Source organism: Acinonyx jubatus, chromosome B2, assembly GCF_027475565.1.
Source record: "Acinonyx jubatus isolate Ajub_Pintada_27869175 chromosome B2, VMU_Ajub_asm_v1.0, whole genome shotgun sequence".
Classification (NCBI taxonomy): Eukaryota; Metazoa; Chordata; class Mammalia; order Carnivora; family Felidae; genus Acinonyx; species Acinonyx jubatus.
This window is the reverse complement of record NC_069385.1, coordinates 144012234-144031251: the sequence shown is the minus strand read 5'-3', so window position 1 is coordinate 144031251 and position 19018 is coordinate 144012234. Positions and strand designations below refer to the sequence as shown.

Below are 19018 nucleotides of genomic sequence, written 5' to 3'. Positions count from 1 at the left end.
ACCTGCCCAATTGTGTGATGCCTCTTGCTTTCAGAGCACAATCCGTGAAAGAATATTTGTCTTAGGAATGATAAAATAGGGTGTTTATGCTGTTCTTTTTCTTTCTTTTTCCTTGCATTGTCTCATACACCACCCCTATTTCTCCTCTCTCTTCAGGGACCCTAATATGAACCAGTTTTTAAAAAAATTTTTTTAATGTTTTTATTTATTTTTGAGACACAGAGAGACAGAGCATGAGCAGGGAAGTGGCAGAGAGAGAGGGAGACACAGAATCTGAAACAGGCTCCAGGCTCTGAGCTGTCAGCACAGAGCCCGACGCGGGGCTTGAACTCATGGAGTGTGAGATCATGACCTGAGCTGAAGTCGGATGCTTAACCGACTGAGCCACCCAGGTGCCCCAAACCAAACAGTTTTATAATGTGAAGTTGAATGCCCATTCTTTTTCTAAAACACCGACAAATTCAACAATTTTGGAGCGTGTGTGTATTATACTGTCTGTGAGTCCTTCTTCAAGTTTTCTGAAGGTTAGTAGCATTCAATCACAGAAATATTCAACTCAGCTCTCCAGGGTGAAAACCTGTGTGTGTGTGTTTTGGATGATGCGTGCTCTCTGTTTGGTCACAGATTGGTGGAATGTTTTGGAAAATTTACGGCAACCCGCTGGTCGAATGCATTTTATGGACGTGGAGGTCTGATTGAGTGCGTTGTGTGGATGCTGAGGTCTGGTTGGGCAGCCCCAGCACAGGACCCTAGTTACTCACGTACCCTGGCCAAGGAATTGTCATGGAAAACCATGTCAGTGTTTCAGGGCTGTCATAACAAAATGGGTGGCTCTAAAACAAGCTCTCACAGTTCAGGAGACCTGGAATCCGAAGTCACGTTAGCAGCGCTGTTGGTGTCTCTGGAGGCTGGGAGGGGGGAACCAGCCCGTGCTCTGTCCTGGCTTCTGCAGGTTGTAACAAATCCTGGGTGTGTGTTGCATTTCGGATGTGTCACTACAATCTCTGTCTCTCTCTTCATGTTGCCTTCTGTTCTCCTGTGTATCCTGGATCTCCTCCTCCCTCTCATGAAGACACCAGTCATTGGGTTTGGGCCCCATTTTAACCTAGGATGACCTCATCACAACCGGTGGTGTCTGCGAAGATCCTATTTTCAAGTAAGCTTGCATCCTGAGGTTCTGGGTGGACATGAATTTTGGGGAGACACTATTCAACCCTGTAGAGTGCAAAATTATGAGAGGAAGGAGGACAAGATGGCCACCCACAGCTAGACCGGCTCTCTTGAACCTGGAGAATAAGACCTACTTTAACATGTGTTGATCTAGGTACACATAACAATGGATATTTTTACAGTACTTTGCATGTTACCAATGTGTTTTGCATACCTTTAGTTACTCAATGATTGAATATCAAAAGGGATAATGGTGAGGGGTGAATGAGAGGCAAGGAAGCCCTCTGGCACCCTGGGCCAATGCTTGGAGGTTTGAACAACCAGCTGCCCATGGCAGTGGCTGACGTCTCCATGCTGACTGGTCCTCTTCCCTGCTTTCCCTTCCTGCTCTTGGAATCCCACTTGATAAATTTCTTATACACGGGTCTGTCTCAGGCTCTGCTTTCTGGGGAACTGAGGCTAAGGCAGGGCTCTTGGAAACAATTGCTTCCTGGCTTTACCTGACAAACATGTGCACTTTGTAAACGTGTGTCACTTGAAAATTTTTGGCCTGATGCTGGTTGACTGAGGTGGTTCAGGTGAGGCCAAGCTAGTGAATTACGGACCCAAAGTGACCCACTTAGCTTCATTTTATGCTATGAGTAGACTCCATTTTACTCTATGACTTGCACACTGTCATCCTGAGGGTACTCACCTTCTCCATAAAGGAGATGAGGGAAAGCCTCATCCATCTCACTTGCATTCACTCAAGACTTGAGAGGGCTTCTGTTTCCATCCCTCCCTGCTCCGCAGGATGGCTTTTCCCCCACTCATCACTGGGAATGTATTCTTAGCTTACTCCCTTCCTCATCCTAGACCTCCAGTATCACTCGTTTCTTGGGTTTGCAAGTCCTAAATGCCTTTTAAAATGGTCTTCTGTTCCCTCTCCTCTGCCTACATGCCCAGCCTTTCCTCCCTGGACTGTCAAAACCACATCCTGCTTGGCTTCACCATCTCCGTTCCCTTCCTTCCTACTACATTCTCTGTACCTACTGTGATGTTTCAAAATGAACAGCTCTTTGTGCACTTCCTTATCTTGAAAACATACCTGGGGGCGCCTGGATGGCTCAGTCGGCTGAGCGTCCAACTTCGGTTCAGGTCATGATCTCGCGGTTTGTGGCTTTGAGCCCTGCTTTGGGCTCTGTGCTGACAGCTCAGAGCCTGGAGCCTGCTTCTGATTCTGTGTCTCCTTCTCTCTGTCCCTCCCCCACTCATGCTCTCTCTCTCTCTGTCTCTCAAAAATAAATAAATGTAAAAAAAAAAAAAAAAACAACAACCTGAAAACAAAAAACAAAATTGAAAAACACAAAACTCACGATTGGCTCCCATTAACTACAGGATTAAATCCAAATGCCTAGGTTTCTTTTATCATAATCCTCATGTCATGTTTGCCTCAACATCTCTTGCCTATGTCTCCAACGTCACACCCCCAACTCTACGTCACACACAATAAACCTCAGTTTGCTCACACGTGCCAAATTGTTATGCCCAGAATTCGTGATCCCCAAAGTCCACCAGGGACCCGAGTCCGATGCAAAAGCAAAGAGCCTTTATTTGAGCTAGCTCGAGCTCAATCCCCTACCTGCACCGACGCAGTGGTGAGATGCTGGGGAGAGAGAGCGAGTTTCAAAAGCACAAAGGTTTTATTGGGGTCTGGGGGCAGTTGGTGAGGTAATGGCTGTGGCCTCAGCTGATTGGCTGGGGAAGGGTCGGAGTCCTGTTAACGCAGGTCGCTGGGCATGTTTTGATCGGGAAATTTGAATGGGTGAGTGGGAGGTTACTCAAGGGGAGGAGGCGTGGTCTGAGGTTTCTGCAATTTTCCCGGAAAGGGGGCATGTCGGGGACATAGTCACTCAAGGTGGAGGACACAGAACAAGATGGAGTCGGCCGGCGTAGGTCCGCCCTTTCAAAGTCTTCTATTTTCCTGTCTTTCTGCCCAGAATGCCTTTCCTTTTCTTTCTCCTACTTTTGAGATGTGACATAGATAGCATTGCAGATTTAATTTCTCTGCCTCATGTGTTTGCACAATGTTTTTTTTTTTTTTTGGTTGTTGTTAAACTTATATTGAAAATCTTTACCTTCTCTGTTAGTCTTCCATGTTAGAATTTCATATTAGAGCTTCTCACGGGTAGGAGCTGTTTCAGTCATCATTACGTCCCCATCAGCAGGTGTCTCGTTTAGATACTGAGGAAAAAAAATTTTTTTCCCAGAAGACTGGAGGGTGAGGAATTTATCATCCCACCCAGAAAAAAATGTTGGTGAATCACTAGCATGGCTTTGCACCCCATGTGAAGGAAAATCTAGGTTTGGAATCTCAGGTTGTATTTTCTTCAGTGTTCATGACTGCTGGTATACAAGACAGTTTAGAAGGAAATCTTGGATTAAATCATCCACATTTTGTTTGGTGAGAATCTGCTGAACTGCAGGCTAGATCCAGAAGAGAGATGATGTTTTACTAGTTAACTAGAGTAATATTTTACATCTCTTGTTTCTGGCTCCTAGATAGCCAGTGCCCTGTTGAATGATTGGATATGTGGCTAAGCACCAAACATTTCCTGTGTAGCTGGGAGGTTGCAGTTCACAATTATCTAGTCTGTACACCACTGAGAAGTGATAATTAGGTGCTAAATGTTAATTGGATTACAGCAGGGATCACTCCCACCGGCCACTTAACACCTCATTGGGGGTTGGACCTTAAGTCTTCTTTTCATCTTACCCTTCCTGTGCAGCTGCCTCTTTCTGACCTTTCTTCGACAGTCTATATTTTATCTTTCTGTCCAATTTTGGGACAGCTACATCTGTTCACCTATTTTATAGCAGTATCCTTAGCACAAAAGTAGAGATCTGTGGTTCCTTAAAGCGGGTAGGAGGAGCCAAGAGCCTTGGGGTGTCTCTAAATTTTTCCCAGAAAGAGAATTCACTGTAATCACAATGGCAACCATATGTTGCTGACTTCCTATGTGTGAGATAAACCCTAAGTTCTGTACAAGGCTTATTTGTTTTATGAAGCGATATGTGTTACTGCCATTCCCATGGCACAGATATGGAAACTAGAGCGATAGGCAGTTTTCACTTAGGTTGGATGGACTCGGAGCCCTTGTTCTTAAGTACTGTGCTGCGACTTCTTTTATCCCAGGCACGTCTGTGTTCTCATTTGGCACCAAGTGTGTAAAGAGAACCACCACCATTCCGTTGTTCCTGTTCGGTGCTTCAGGAGTGAAGGGTGTATGTACTCACCCCCGGGAGCACATATCAGTGTATGATGAGTCTGAGAAGGACTATTTCTGTGAAGCCACTTGGGGAAGTTTCCCAGGCGGAAATGCAGGTTGTAGCAAAGAGCTACAGACCAATGGGATTAAGTTCCATGGAATGTGAGCTGATTTAGAGAAGATGAGACAGTCACAGACAGAGGTTTGAGGGTATCAGTTCAAAAACTGTATTTATTCATCAGTGTCTCAGATCACTTTAAACATCATTAAAGGCAAAGGGATATGTGATATTATTTCTATATTCATTATATACAAAAACAATTGCAAGACATTATTCATATGGTGGCTGCAGATTTTTTTTCTCGTGGTGTCTTATTTTTTATTCTATTATAGTCGTAGTATATGGTAAATAATAAATTTACTTTCATTTTGGCTTTTGATTGTAGATTTTTTGGGAGAAAAGCTCTATATGACTCAAAGCATTTTTATTCTTTTATAGTAGCAAATCTACCAGTTCCAATAGTAATTTTTGGTTTCCAACTTATATTTTGTTCTGAAATTTGTCAATGTTTATTGTGTCAAAGAAATAGAATTTTATTATCGTACCTTTTATTCTAAACCGTAGGGGAGGAAAAATTTTCCTCTACTCTTTCAAGTTCTTTTGGCTCCTCTAGTCTTTCAAGTTCTTTTGGCTGGTCTGTTAATAAAATTGACATTCAAGACAGAGCAACAGGAGAAAAACAAATTTAATTTCCTACATATGGGATCCCCAAAGATGTGGAACGCAGCGCAAGTTGGCTTATATGCCATCCTAAACTAAGGAACAGGATAGGGGTGTGGGGCTTCAAAGGGAAGGAAGACAATTCACAGGAAGATAGGAAAAGCAAATGTTTGGTAAACAAATGTTTGCCATGCCAGTGGGAGAGAAGAGGACACAGAGAGTATTTTGAACATATAGGCCCTTCCAAGCTCCCTACAGGTTACTACACCTGGCCCAGACTCTCTGTGGTTGTCTCTGATGATAGCTGTCTTCCTGGGTCAGTCCCTCTAAATTCTTAGAGGTACTTGAGAGTGAAGTTAAAATCTCTTCCTGGCTTTTATGGCCATTGATTGTCTTTAGCTTAAAATTATCCACATGCCAAAGTGGCACATGCCCTTCAGAACCAAATTCACTGTGAACATGCATGTTGATTAAGTTGTTTGGTTGGCTGCATATTTTTTCTAAACATTGCTAAACAGTTGTACTTTCAGAAAGGTAATTTCAGCCCTCACTGGCGTACTTGCCATTGAAGACACTTGCTCTAGTACAATTTGTTATTTCTGAGGTTTTCTCTAGGTGGTTGTTTTCACGCTTCTTTTTCAGCATGTATTTTCTTAGTGTTATCTATATATCTGGCTTGATCTTGGGACTCACTCACTTAGCATTTTAATCTGAATCTCACTTAATCCTTGTCACTCAGCTGATACGGACTATACATTTACAATGCTAGTTTAATCACTCTGGAAACATTTGGTCATGAATAAGAGAACGCTGCTGCTGTTCCAGCTTGCAGACCCTTCTTTACAGAGTTGTTCCAGGGGCCACTGTACATTCACAGTAACCTTGATTCCTTGCTTAGGACAGAGACAAATATCAAATCGGTTGGGCTTTTATTTTAAGGTGGTACATCTCCAAAGCTCAAAGATTTTATTAAAATGCTTTTATTTGCTGAGCCTCGCCAGTCAGCCCCAGGAAACTTTTGGGGTCTTTGAGGGTCATTTTATCTTTCTTTCTTTTCCTCATCCTTCAAAAAGAAGCAATTGGCGCTTGCCGAGTATTTGAGAAACAAAATGGCAGGCATGGAAGAACATACAAGTTACATCAGATTTTTTTTTCTGTGATACAAATTTACTTGTTGTTGAGACCATTACAAATGAACCCTGCAAAATGTTGTATTTTCTGTGGTTCCATGGTGACTAGTTGGACTAAATAAATTAAGCCATAGCCTGTGGGCTTCTGCCAATCCTTCATATCTTTGTGTGGGAGTCTTCCTCTTCATTATCAGAAACATTGTTGCCTTGCACCTTGCTCCTTTTCCCCAGCTTAGTCTCTGAGTATAGCAAAGGATGCCTTAATAATCTGTGCATGATCTTCTGTGCCCATCACGATAGGTTACATCATGGGAAAAAATAACCCTACAATCTCAGTGGCTTCAATCCACAGTTTATCTTGCTCATAGAACATGTTTATTGCAGGTTGTCTGGGGGCTCTGTCTCTCTCAGGGACTCACCCAGGGAAGCTCCATCTTAACTACCAAGGTAGGGGAAAGGGCATGTGGCAAGTGGAGTACTGGCCTGGGTACTTTGTGACATCATCATTGTTGCTCACATGTTTTCAACAGAAAGTTTCAGTCCATCCTACCTATGTCTGGAAGGAAAACCCAAAATTCTTGATCGGCAGTATTAATGACTACTACCGTATCCCTGGGGTACACAATCCCTGTGGAGGTTACAGTCGGTTTGCTGTGACCCACCCTCACATACTTCCCAAGTTGTGCTCAAGACATACACCCATGGATGGTTACACGATTTATGAGGGCCAGTGTAAAATGAAAATATGTGTCTCCTTATTCAGAAATTGTTGAGTTCTAAGAGAGTAACATCCGAGGCCCTTCTAAGTGTGAAGCAACTTACTTGCCTTTGTGCAACTGTGTAGGTCACACGTTCACACAGCCAGACCTGCATACATCCCAGAAAGGGATGCAGGAAGACAAGTCCTCTAGGAGAAACAGCAGAGGATGCTAAATTAAAAGTGTGTGCTTGCCCAGGAAGACCACATACACTACAGCAGATTGTCTGCCTGTCTCACAGAAGGTGCTGTCAGGATGAGTAAGACAATGTAGGGGTGAGGATTTTTCCTTTGCAAGTCCCTATGGGGAGGTGACCTCTAAATTCAAGGCATAATCATCCCCTAACAGTGATTTAATAACACTAATTACACTCCTGTAACTGACTGTCTCACTCTTATAATTTCCACAAAGAAGAAAAGTCGGGACCACCCTTCCCTACCCTGACTTTCTCTGGGGGAGGGAATATGGTAGCCTGCCAATAAGTGTTATAAGTGATTTCCTTCTGCCCGTGTCCATTTCAGCAAAGCTAAGCCAGAAGAAAAGATTTATTCAGGGGGTGGGCAAGAAGCCTGTTAACTGGAACTTCTTGTTGAAATCAGCCCTAGCCAATTACATCCCTGCTAGAACAAGGAACCCTGGGGAGTCTGCCTGATGTGGGTTGATCTGTGAGATTCAGAGATTTTATTTTGATTGTTTTAAAATATAAGAAGGAAAATTGGCCATTTAATCTCTTGGATTAAAGTCTTTCTTTATGGAGTCATCTACTTGTGTAAAGGGTGTGAGGGGCAACTACTTTGTTTGTATAGTTCTACTGCGTGATGGACTACAGTAGGTGTTGTTGGTGCCCTGTCCAAATCACCCAGGTACCCTGGGGATTGGCTGCCTAAGGCTCATCACCTGCCCCTCTGCCCCTCTTGTGGAACTGCCCTTGGCTGCCATTCACCCTGGAAGTAGCTGAGGGCCAATGGCTCACTGATAGGAGGGTACAGACAACCAGACCCCTTGCCACAAGGCAAGGACAACTTTGTGGTGTGATTTATATTCTAGAATCCTCTGTGGACCAGGTTTGAGGTTGCCATTTGTCTGAGACCACATCCTTGCTCAATTATTTTCCTTTCTCTAGCCTGATTCTCTCTCTCTCTCTCTCTCTCTCTCTCTCTCTCTCCTCTCCCCCTCCCCCTCCCCCTCCCTCCCTCCCTCCCTTTCAGGATTTTCCTGAAGAACACCCCCTCAATAAATCATGTTCACCAAATCCTTGTCTCAGGCTCTGCTTTTAGGGAACCCTAGATAAAATAAGAACTATGTCTATCTTGTTGATAAAATAAGAACTGAAGAGACAGTTGCCACTGCCTCAAAATTTGAATGTAAGGACTGGAGCTGTGGGTGCATTCTTTTCCCAGAAGCAAGGGTCTGGTTTTAGTGATATTAGAGAAATTTCCTCCTCTTGCCTTTTCTCGGTCTGTCGATGGCTAAACAAGCAGATGAAGGTTGAGGGTCTGTGTTAACACCACTGATGAGGGCTGCCCCTCAATGGTAACCATCCTACTAGCAGTGCCCCTTCAGGGCCAGTCTCAGGGGAGCCATCGTATCACCTGCTGCTTCCCTTATCCCTACTCTGTGGCTCCCAGTTAACCACCGATGGCGTGACGATAATCCTAGCTAGGCTGCATGTTGCTGAATGCTTTCTACAGGTCAACACCTTGAATCACAAAAACCTCTCCATAGAGCAGGTCCAAGGTGATAGAGCTAATAGGGGACAGAGCCTCTTAGCAGTTTGGCTCCAGGTTCCATCTCCTTGCTGTTTTGTGCTACCACCTCACACGTAGGAACAGAGAATGATTCTCTCCCACTTCATAGGGTTGTGAGATAAAGTGAGATAATGTGAATGAAACACTGAGTGTAATGCCTAGCACAGAGTAAGGGCGCCATAAGTAATAGTAACAATTGTGGCACAGTTTGCAGAGTTACCAACATTTGTGAGCTGCAATCAGCATCATCTTAGTGACCCCCCCTTTAAAATACAAATATTCCTTGTCTGGAGTCCCGTTTCTTACTTCACTGACCTCTGTTCCTTCCGATCCTGGGGGACACAGGGCAGAGATGGTTGTGCTTTCGTTTATCATCCCATCTCAACAAGGTGGTGGGCACGAGCACAGAGTGTCACCATGCTCCAGGTGTGTGTGTGGTTCTGGCAGCACCTGCTTGGACTCAGTGCCTGTTATGGTCGTGGAGTAACATAAGGAAGGATGGAGGCCAGTCTGGCTAGAATTGACTTGGATGTCTTTATTCTTTTCAGGCAGAAAAAAAGAGCCACACAGGAAGCCACCAACCTTAAAACTGAGTTAGCACGTTGAAAAAACATGGCAAGACAGGGTCGTCCGCATTGGTAGTGTCTTTGGCTTTCACGATGAATCACCTGCATCCATCACCGGGTGAGTCAGCCATGCCCTGCCGTGCACTGAGCATCTGTATTTTGGTTGAGTGTAGAGACTGCGTGACGCCTGTCCTAGGAGATAGCAAATTTGCCATTTATACCACTTACAGTGACAGTTCACTGAATGTCAGCTGAATGGATTAGCAGCTAGATAGAGCTTTTAACTGACCCTGAAAGTCATGGAGAAGTGGGAGAAATCTACTTTCTGGGAAGTGGGTAACAGTGAAGTCATACTGATGAATGAGAGCCAAGGTGTTTATGAGGACACAGAAGTACTCGTTGTTGGCTTCATTGTTCACGGATGCAAATTAGCTCAAGAGAAATAGCTGGATAGTGGGCTAATTTTAAAGTATTATGCTGCCTCAAGTTTACATTCTCTCCTGGAATATATGCATTTTATAATAGGCTGGGAGTGAGGAATGGGTGTCAAGGTAGTAGGGTGGTGATGGGGACAAACAGGTGAAGTCATATGTAGTACTTTATGGGATTTGGATCTTAACTGTGAATTCATTAAAACACAGGTCAATAAAAACATTAAGATAAAGTGTTCAGGACCCACAGACACTAGTTTAACATCTTTCTTTTTTGTCGTCACAATCAGAAGACCTAATTTTTTAAAGTTATTTATTTATTTTGAGAGAGAGAGAGAGAGAGAGCACATGCACACACAAGTGGGGGAGGGGCAGAGAGAAGGAGAGACAGACTCTCAAGCAGGTTCCATGCCATCAGTGCAGAACCTGATGTGGGGCTCGAACTCACGAATGTGGGATCACGACCCCAGCTGAGATCAAGAGTCGGACACTTAACAGACTGCACCACCCAGGTGCTCCTGGAAGACCTAGGTTTTGATCACAGGACAAGCAAGACAGTGTAGCTAGAGCAATTGAAAGTGATCATGGGAGTTAAGGAAAAAGTCAAATCTGATGTTTGTGCAGTTTGCTGATGGGATTCATGTTCATCGTTCACTCTTGGAGAGGAGACTGTTAGGTAGAAAGATTAAAAAGACATCACACGTGGATTGGGCCAATGACTGAAAATTTTTTAGGTCATTAGATTTTGTTTTTATTTGTTTGTTGGCTTTGTTTAGCTGCATATGTCGGAGCCAATCATGGCTAGTTTGCTTCGACTCTGGAAATATTCTTTTGTGGGTGGTTTGAAAGAATTAGTTTGTCTGTTATTAAGGTGCCCTATACAAGGGTAAGTCATAGAACAGACACTGTTCACTTTGTGCAAGTTGGAACATTGGTGGAGAGGGCATTATCAAGTAGCAGCTAAGTGCACAGCCTTTGTAATAAAACTGGTTAGAATATAGTTGGAATTCATCCTCTACTATGTGGCCTTGGAAATGTTATTCAGTCCCTTGAAGTTTTACTTTCTTAGTCTATAAAATGCAGATTATACTTCAGGGTTTTGTTAAAGGATTAATTTTGAGAACATGAAAATTCTCTGGTGTGTATTTGCAATGTAGGTATTTATTGAACAGTAGCCATTGGGGTATGATGATGACCATGGTGTTAGCAAGAACTCTTGTGTCTTTTAATCACTGAGTCCATGTAAGGCATGTTTCCATCTTTTCCCTCTCTCTGAGTGGAAAATTCCTTTACTGTGGGATCCCCTTTACTGTGATGGCTGAGCCCTCCTTGGTCTGAGGGAGAGGCCTCCATAATGAGTGACGATCTGCCTAGTTATACTGGGCTCTTTCCTTTCCAAAATGGCCTGAGTATTCAGAATCTGGAAGCTAGAACTACTAGTGTAATGATGTTCAAATTTGCAGTATTCATAGCTAATCGATTGATCTCTTACTGTGTGCCAGGCATGATGGTGAGCCTTGAACAATCCTTTTCTCAGCTGACCATAGAAAACAGCTGGACACAGAACCATTTCATTGAAACCAGTAGGTGTGATCTGGGAAGGGGGTTGCCCGGAAGATTGTTGTTACCTACCCTTTCTGTTCTCTCTCACAACATCCTCCAGGCTTGGAACTCTTGGGCCTGATGGAGAGCTGCCAGGTGTCATGGTGGTCAGTTGGAAAACAGGCCCAGTGAAAAGTAGCGGTGTAGCCTTTATTCACTTACTGTGATAGTGAAAGCAAGAGACCAAAAAGAAACAGTGTTAATTCCCCGATGTCAGTGTTAATTCCCCAGTTTATGAGTCAGACGGATCAGCACACAGGGGAGCAGGGGATGGTCTCACTGCTAAGGGAGACTCAGATTAAAGCCTCCTGCCATTTGATGGACCGGGGGTCTAGGGGAAAGGAGAGCACCCCCTTTCCCCAGCACACACAAGGAGGCTTCTGAATGGAGGTGCCTAGACTGGGAATGCAAATGTGTATGAGTATGGCTGGCGGGTAGGAGTGCGAGGCAGGCGGGGCCCCTGATAGTCACTCCCTCTGGAGACTGCGGTGCACTGGCTTTGCTCCAAGCTAAATCTCAGGAGAGCAGTTTTCTCTTTCTTTTTTTTTAGATTTTTTTTAACGTTTATGTTTTGAGAGAGACAGAGAGCAAGTCGGGTAGGGACAGAGAGAGAGGGAGACACAGAATTTGAAGCAGGCTCCAGGCTCTGAGCTGTCAGCCCAGAGCCCGATGTGAGGCTTGGACTCATGAACCGTGAGATCGTGACCTGAGCCAAAATCAGACGCCCAACTGACTGAGCCACCTGGGCGCCCCAGGAGAGCAGCTTTCTCAATGTGAGCCCCCCCCCCCCCCCCCCCCCCGCCACAAGGCAGAACCTGTGTTTGTACTGGAAGGATCATGTATAAGATTCTGACCTAGAGCAGGACTCCTCAGGACCCTTAAAATAGTTTGAAAACTACTGGAGTACTTGATGGAATATAGGGTTCCTTTATGAAGGAAAGATGTAGCCATTTAGCTTTTGGGGAGATTGGAGTTTAATGTATTCTGTGGTAACAAATTGTGCCTAATTGGCTTAAGTGAACTTACTTTAATATACCAGTTGATCATGCTTTTGAAGGCAGGCTCTTTATCTTGCTGATGGAAACCAAGTTGGTTTTCTACTTCCTAGGAAATATTTTTGCCCTTCATTGTCTCAACTTTTACGACTCTTCCATGAGATATACTAAATAAGAACTGTCAATATTAGCATAAAATGTTATAGCATGAAAATATGAAAGCTTTTGTAAATAAGATGCCAGTCATTGTTTATAGTTAATTTCATGCTTGCTCAGTAATTAGGAGTAGAGGATAAATCTTGCCAAATATAGATGCTTTGCCTCTCAAATCAGATTTGAAATAATGACTTATAATTATTCAGCATTTACATGGTATTTTTATATGAATGAGTAAAATGTATCCTAATCATTTTTATTAGTGACAATCATGTACCGTTTGGGATTTCAGTGCATTTATGTTGGTTGATGAGTGGATTGCTCTGTCTATGTAAAAGAAAAGAAAACAACCTTAGGGTAGAACATTTCATGTCCAATTTTTAGGTGCAAGGTTAGATTTAAGTTGAATATCTTGACTTGATAATTCATTTGCATACTACAATCAGTAGATTCAAATAAACCTTTGCTATTTGTGTGTTTCAGAAATACATTTGACATATCGTTAAAACAGGTTATCAATTTTGTTCCAGGACAACTGAACTAAAAATTGCATGTACAAATTCTTAGGTCTTTTGATTCAGTGGAAGTAAGTCTAAGTAGCTGTCGATCTAATTTTTTTGGTAGTGTGCCCTTTAGTCCCCACTTTTGTGTTTTTAAGGGATCTGATTCTGTACCTAGTTCCAGTGTGTTGTGCCCCCTCACCCTCCACACCAGGCAATTCTCTGATACCAGCTGAGTATCCTGCAATTCAACTCAAGTTTGACACCGCCCACCTGGAGATGGTTTCAGGTCCCACAGGGTAAGGGCTCAGACTTACAAGACTCCCTTCCCCACTGCAGGCACCTATCATAAATGCAAGTTATTACCTATGCTTTTGACTCGCTGCTTATAGATTGGAGGTTACAGCAACCTTGCGTTCCATGAATTTGTTAGAGTGGATCACAGAACTTGGAGAAACACTTTACTTGTCAGATTACTAGTTTATTATAAAAGGATGTGACCCAGGAACAGCCAGGTAGAACATCCGCATAGGGCAAGGTGTAGGGAAAAGGCATGGAGCTTCCACGACCATTCAGAGTGTACCAGCTGTCCTCAAATCTCAACCAATGTGTTCACCAACCTGGAAGTGCTTCAAGCCCTGTCCTTTTTAATGGAAGCTTCCTTATATCACCCCAATTGATTACATCGTCGACTGTTTGTGACTCAACTGGCAGCTCCTCTTTCGTCCTTGGAGGTTGAGGTGCACAGCTGAGACTCAAAGTTCTCGCCTTCTAATCACATGGTTTTCCCTCCTAGCAACCAGCCAGCCCCTCTCCTTAGGTTACCCAAGGGCTTTCCAAGTGTCACTTCATCGACATAACAGAAGACACCTTTAATGCTCTCATCACTTAGTGAATTCTAAGAGTGTGTGTGTGTGTGTGTGTGTGTGTGTGTGTGTGTGTGTATAGATATAGATATAGAATAGGTATAAAATTTATTTATTTTTGAGAGAGAGAGTGCAAGCAGGGGAGGGTCAGAGAGAGAGAGAGGGAGACACAGAATCTGAAACAGGCTCCAGGCTCTGAGTTGTCAGCACAGAACCCGATGTGGGGCTTGAACTCACGAACCATGAGATCATGAACTAAGCTGAAGTTGGAAGCTTAACCAACTGAGCCACCCAGGTGCCCCTACAAATTCTAAGAGTTTTAAGAGATATGTGCCAGAAATGTGGATGAAGACCAGATACATATTTTTTTATTATAGATCACAACTTCACAATGGGGATATTGTAAGTGATAATGCATATTAATGGTACCTCTCAAGAATTTCTTTCTAAAAAAGGGAACCAATATTAGAATTGTAGGCTTCTGTGGAATACTTGGAAACCACTGGCAAAGATTTGATTTCTCCTGGGTAATTATATCACAGGCTGGAGCCATGGTCATGATAGGTCATGCCCACAAAATGGTCATTGATGAAGCACTTTCAGCTTAGAAGGAGATGATAACTACTCTGCTGGTCCAGAAGCAGTTAAAATATTAGGCAACCAGTAGTTTGATTTTCTGTTTCTGAAATAACTGGTTCTTTGATGTCCAGATTACTTGTCTCTTTTATAGGTAAAGCCAAAGAGGAAGGTTGAGAGTTACCCCTTGGGTTCTGTCTTATTTATCTAGTTGGTTGGAGAACATGAGAAAGGGAACAGAAAGTGCAGTGTAAGTTGGCTGAAGACACCAGCCCTCTGGAGGATACGATTAGCATTTGAGGTTAGAAACAAATAGAACTAAGTTCAGTTCCTGCCAAGTGTTACCTTATTCATATGGAAAGGATCAGCAAGCTTTAGGAAATGAAGTTCAGAAATACTCAGGGAAGATGCAAAGGTTGAACAGTTCACCATTTTATTTATTTATTAAAATTTTTAAAAATGTTCATTTAGTTATTGAGAGACAGGGAGACAGAGTGTAATTAGGGGAGGGGCAGAGAGAGAGGGAGACAGAGAATCTGAAGCGGGCTCCAGGCTCTGAGCTGTCGGCACACATCCCGATGTGGGGCTTGAACCCACGAACCTTGAGATCATGACCTGAGCCAAAGTCGGACGCTTAACCTACTGAGCCACTCAGGTCCCCCTGCTTCGCCATTTTAGAAAAGCAAATGTGAAGGGACTGGGTGGTCTAGTCGGTTGAGCATCCATTTTGGCTCAGATCACAGTCTCACGGTTGGTGAGTTCGAGCCACATTGGTCTCTCTGCTGTTAGTATGGAACCTACTTCAGATCCTCTGTCCCCGTCTCTCTCTGCCCTCCCCACGCCCCCCACTCACACCCTCTATCTCAAAAATAAATAGAATGTTCAAACAAAGCAAGAAAGAAAAGCCAATGCGAGTTTGGGTTGGTAGGTACTTTAACGGGGACACAGTATACACTGCTGTTATCTAGTTCTGCTTATCGTTGGTCACACCCGGATTCAGGGCTGGGTTTTGCGCTACACCCCACAACCGGGGAAGTCAAGAGTTGGAGTTTGGAGTGTTCAGAGAAGGTCAAGATTGCTGCCATGTTAGATGATAAAACTACCAGTAAGGATAAAAGAAGCCAACGTTTATTGGTCTGGAAAAGAGGAGGTTGAGCAATAAATGAATACATCTTCCGATGTTGTAGGATAGGAGTTTGCCTCATTCCACTCTCCTCATGGCGGTAGAATTACACAGAATGATATTTGAATGGATCCTTGGGCTTCTTATCTGTTACTTTTTTCAGGAATCCCCCAGATAGCATTCCCCAGTAGGTATCCATTCATTCACCCCTCAGGTGCCAGGCGATGCTGCAGCACTCAAAAATTTGAGGCTTTTAATTTGTGGAGCCCAAATCTGCATCCACACAGCCTCTCCGTTGGTCCAGGTCCCCATCTTTAGAGCCAGAGAATAGCACCTCTTTCCTTTCCCACAACAAGGTCTTCTGTGTGGTGTGAGGACAGCTACCATGTTCCTATAAAGTGTTTTCAGGATATGCACTGACAGTACTTAGTTTTTTCAGCTCTTCGTCATAGGCTTGATTTCTCTTCTTGGTCTTTTTCCTTTAAACAAGTTTCATTATGCCAGTGTGTCTTTAAAGTTGTACCGTGGAGGACTGGGCATGGCACTGTTGAGTGAACACTGTAGGGGAAAACGGGACATCAGCTTCCTCATATTGTGTCTTTTGTTAAGGAAGGCGACAGCCATGTAACTGAGTGTGGGGTCACATGAAGACCTCAGTTACTTTAGTTATATAAGTTATTTGCTGTTATTACATCATATCTCCCCATTTTATTTTTAGAATCATAGAATATTGTGTTAGTTTCCTGTAGCTGCTGTGACTAATTAACACAACTGGAAATTTATTCTCCTATAGCTCTGGAGGCCAGAAGTCCCAGGGCTACACCTCCTCCAGAGGCTCGAGGGGGAAGTCTACTCCTGGCCTTTTTCTGCCTCCAGGGCCATTGGCATTCCTTGGCTTGTGACTGCGTCTCTGCTTCGTCTTAATATTGCCTTAACCTCTGTGGGTCTGTCTCCAGAATCCCTCTGCATCTTCCTTATGAATGCGATTGCATTTAGAGACCACCTGGATAATGCAGGATAAGTTCCTGTTCTCAAGATCCTTCCTAACAAACTGTTAGTTTCCCGTGGCTGCTGTCCTAAATCACCATAAACTCGATGGCTTCAAACAGTGTATTCTCTCGTGGTTGTAGAAGCATGGAGTTAGTAAGTTTGGAATTAGTAATCCTGGATCCAAATCAAGGCACTGGCATGGCTGTGTGCTCCCTCCAGAGGCTCTAGGGGAGAATCCATTCCTCGTGTCTTCCGGCCTCTCGTGGCTGCTCAAATTCCTGGATTGTGACAACATCCTTCCAATCTCTCCCTCCCTGAGCACAGTGCCTCCTTCTCTTCTGTGGTGCCATTTCCCTCTGCTTCTTTCTTATTAAGACCCTTGTGATGGCACTTAGGACCTACCCAGATAATCTGGGGTGACCTCCACACCACTATCCTCAATTTGATCACATCTGCAAACAGCCCTTTATCCAAACATGGCTCCAGGGATTCAGGTGTGGATATCTCTTGGTGGGACCAGTTTCCAGCCTATAATAAAACACGACCATGTTCAACCTCCTTTTTCATACAAAGAAAGAAACAGAAGCACTGAGAGATAAGTCAGCCTGTGGGAATGGGTTTATATTCTTAAAATGAATATCTGGAATAAGAAGACTCCTTCCAGGCTCTATTATAGTGGAAAGAAGTGACTCTTAATTCCTTGCCTGTGACTTATACAGTCGATAATGGGAGGAAGTAAATATAGAATACTATAAAGATCTTTATTAAATTTTGCTGTATTTGACCCTTTGTTCTAATCGGTTCATTAGTGACATTTGGATTGTCTCATTCTTTCTTGGTTGGTGGAGGCATGGATGGGCTTTCCTCTGTATTATAGGTTATTTCTCAACATCTCTGGCCTCTACCTACTAGATTTTAGTAGCATCACTTCCTCCCTGCCTTTCCCCAAGTTATGAAAACAAAAAAATACCTTCAGACATTATGAAAACGTCTTTGGGAAGAGGTGCCAAATCACTAGTTGAGAAAATATGGACTTGTGTGGAAACATTAGGATTCGAGGTATCCTTTTTTCTTTTGATCTTATTATCTGGCACTTTTATCAATAATCATTTTCTGTAGCCAGATGTTAAAATTTGAATGTTGTAATCATGTTAGAAAAAGAACAGGACTATCATCAAAGCCCTGCAGACCACCATTACCTTTTTCCTGATGGACCATAAATCTGCTTTTGGGAGCCAGCTGTCAGTCCCTCTAACATTATCACTACCCACCTTACGTTGTTCCTAAGGGTATTTTGAGAGTGTTTGTCAAGTGACTTGCTGAAATCCAGGTCTTAGTTCTCACATATTTTAATGCTAACTTTTAATGCTAACATTTTAGGCTAATTTAACGTTAACATTTTAGGCTAATGAGATAGAATGACTTTGACTAATCTTTGACCTGTTTTGGCACTTGGTAATTATGGTTTTCCTTTTGAAGAGCCCACAAATTGTACCGTTCCTCATCTGTTCCAGAGTCCTTTGGTGCTTATCTTTGAACTCACCAGTTTATCTTTGTGGAATCAACCTTTCTCCCTTCAAATTTTTGGCCATTCCATTCTTTTGGTACTTAATCCTTTGATGCATGATTCCTAAACGATTATGAACCATAGATCCAAGATTCTATCTACAGTTTCTCTTAACACCTGAATATATACTATGTATGTCTCTCTATCTCTGTCTCTATATTAATCTCTATCTGTGTGTAGGAGACTAACATCTTGGGATCAGCAAAAGGCTTTCTTAGAATCTCCTCCATGATTGAAACCTTGCCTCTAGGTGCCAGAATCACACATCCAGCCGCCAATTTGACATCTTCACTTGGATGTCTCAAATGTAATTCAAATTGGATTGAACTCTTGATTTCCAGACTCAACTGTGGTCTTCTTTGCTGTGTCTTAGCTTGGTGAAGGGCACCACCATCTGGTCAATTCAGCCAACCGGGACACTAGAAAACAGTCAAGAACATCTTACTCCATTTCCAATCCATCAGAAAATTCAATGGATTATATTTTCTAAAAATACTCTTCACATTTTCCACTTCTAATTAGCTCCACTTCTCCCCCACCAGTTCAAAGTACATCATTTTTCACCTCGGCCAATGCAGTAGCTTCCTAATTGGGCCCCTGGGACTCCTCCTGATAGGTGTGGTGGTCTTCTGAGGTATGAATCTGATTATACCATCCCATCAAAACATTCCCTTTGTTCTGGGATAAAAGTTAAAATCTTGACCGTGGCTTAGAAAGCACAGTCCAGGCTGACCCTGCTCACCTCTTCAGCTACGTTGCACCCTGCCTGCATCGTCATGCCTGACCACACCGGTCTTCTTTCTGTCCCCGAGCACGCGCACCTTGCTTCCTTCCCTGATCTGGCACTGGTAATTCCCCCTGCCAGGCAGGC

At 43.4% G+C, this 19018-nt stretch overlaps 1 long non-coding RNA gene across 1 annotated transcript in view; it reads left to right on the top strand.

The window, feature by feature from the left end:
• Positions 1-16217, top strand: part of LOC128315712 (uncharacterized) — a 45100-nt gene extending 28883 nt beyond the window's left edge. Inside the window, exons 2-3 of the long non-coding RNA XR_008298774.1 lie at positions 9336-9459; positions 13210-16217. This is a non-coding gene — a long non-coding RNA (uncharacterized LOC128315712). The remainder of the gene's footprint in view (positions 1-9335; positions 9460-13209) is intronic.
• Positions 16218-19018: the final 2801 nt, after the last annotated feature.